The sequence below is a fragment of the Schistocerca serialis genome, chromosome 4 (assembly GCF_023864345.2).
Source record: "Schistocerca serialis cubense isolate TAMUIC-IGC-003099 chromosome 4, iqSchSeri2.2, whole genome shotgun sequence".
Classification (NCBI taxonomy): domain Eukaryota; kingdom Metazoa; phylum Arthropoda; class Insecta; order Orthoptera; family Acrididae; genus Schistocerca; species Schistocerca serialis.
In genome coordinates, this window is record NC_064641.1 from 415,980,541 (window position 1) to 415,983,040 (window position 2,500).

The window sequence follows — 2,500 nt, forward strand, 5'->3', positions numbered from 1 at the left end:
AGCGTCCGCTCAATTATTCTGCAAACAGGAGGAGGCTGAGCTCCCCTGCACAACACACCTCGAAACCCTCTCAGGTCCCGGCGGCGCGCAGCGCCGTCCTAAGTACTTGGTCGGGTTCGAGAGAGGCGCAATCGCACGGAGTTAGGCAAGTAGACGCTTTAGGTGCGACCACCCGTGCTCCCAACTGAGCTTGCCGCTGCCGACAGAGGCCCGGGAGCGTGCTGTCGTGGCATTGCCGGCGGGAGACAACACGCGCCACCTACGGTGACCGGCAGCTCCAACGCCGGCGCCACAGAAGGACAAAAGCCCTACTTGGGTGCCGAAGCGAACTCTCCCAGCACAGCGCACGCGCCAACACGTCCGCACAGCTGCGATACAAACCACCTGCGAGAACCGCTGGGGCGACCGAGCAGCAGACGGCGTCGCGGCGCTGAGCGCCGGGCGGCGGCGCATCCTCAGCGCACAAAGTCCTCAATCGGACCAGCACACTGCAGATGGCCACCGCGCTTCGCACCGGGCCCGCGAGGACCTACTTTGGCCGCAAGGCGCCGCGAGCAGGGGGCGCCGGCGCGCAGCTGCGCCGCCTGCCGCGTCCGTCGGCCGGCGCGCCTGCCACTGGCCGCCCCCACCAGCCGGCTGTAGCGCGTGCGCCCACGCACCGCGCTGCCAGCACGCCGGGCGGCCCCCCCTCACCGGCCGGGGACGGTCCCACCCAGCCACCGCCGCGTATCGCCTCACACCCAGATCCCCTTTCACGTTCGTGGGCATGGTGGGTCCCCTTTCACGTTCGTGGGCATGGTGGGTATCCCTGAAACAACCGGTTAATAGCTCGACCGATCGTCGCCAACACTGATTCACCTCTAGCGAGAACAACCGCACCACAACGGGTTACCAGTTGTTCATTTGCGTAACGTCACCAGCAAACGTACACGTCCATCGCCATTTGCAACGAGTATTGCATGCCTGTGTCAGGTGTCACAACACACTACGTCTGCCCACATAGACGCAACAACATGTGCACGCCTAGAGAACACGTGGAAGGTCGACCCCGTACGTATGCGGTGTCCATTGCGCGAACGACTGTCAGCCGGCCTCTGCAGCATGTCGCAGATGTGGAACACGGTGCAACATGCTATCACGGTGTGTGAGAAGAGACGACTACGTCCGAATACACGCTCCACTACATCAACAGACTGCTCATGCTGATCGCCATCCAGGGCGTCCGTTCCTCCCACACGTCTGTATGGCGTACCACACTGCAATCCAGCTCTTATAGGGAGACGACACGTAGCTGCGTGCACAATATTTGGACTGTATGGTCCGCCGTTGCTAGGCGCAGTCGTCATACGGTCACATGTGCCACGATGTATCATTCAGTACATACGGACCAATGTGCAGTACAGTTTGTGGGTTTTGCGTACATCGGCGGACAGGTGACAGGCCGTACCACAACGTAGGCTGAGTACGTCGGCATGCGAAGGGCGTTGAACATGCAAACTTCTCACCGACCAGCTTGCGAAGGCAGGGGGGAAGGGGAGGGGGCATGTACGTCCTGCTGCTATCCACATTACAGTGTATAGCATGAGCATGTGGAAAGTCAGCAACACCTGCAAGGTGTTTAACATGACGCGATACACAGGGGACCGGGCAGTGCGAGTAGCGAACTATATTGCGAGGGTTGCGGTTAGGCAACACTACACTACTTTAACGGGTTGCATAACAATTACAGAGCAGGTTCAGCGACAACGTGCGTCAGGTTAAGGCGCAATATAGTTTAGGTTAAGGCACATTATAGGTTAGGTTAAGGCACATTATAGGTTAGGTTAAGGCACATTATAGGTTAGGTTAAGGCACATTATAGGTTAGGTTAAGGCACAACATGGGTTAGGTTAAGGCACAACATGGGTTAGGTTAAGGCACAACATGGGTTAGGTTAAGGCACAACATGGGTTAGGTTAAGGCACAACATGGGTTAGGTTAAGGCACAACATGGGTTAGGTTAAGGCACAACATGGGTTACGTTAAGGCACAACATGGGTTACGTTAAGGCACAACATGGGTTAGGTTAAGGCACAACATGGGTTACGTTAAGGCACAACATGGGTTAGGTTAAGGCACAACATGGGTTAGGTTAAGGCACAACGTAGGTTAGGTTAAGGCACAACGTAGGTTAGGTTAAGGCACAACGTAGGTTAGGTTAACGCACAACGTAGGTTAGGTTAAGGCACAACGTAGGTTAGGTTAAGGCACAACGTAGGTTAGGTTAAGGCACAACGTAGGTTAGGTTAAGGCACAACGTAGGTTAGGTTAAGGCACAACGTAGGTTAGGTTAAGGCACAACGTAGGTTAGGTTAAGGCACAACGTAGGTTAGGTTAAGGCACAACGTAGGTTAGGTTAAGGCACAACGTAGGTTAGGTTAAGGCACAACGTAGGTTAGGTTAAGGCACAACGTAGGTTAGGTTAAGGCACAACGTAGGTTAGGTTAAGGCACAACGTAGG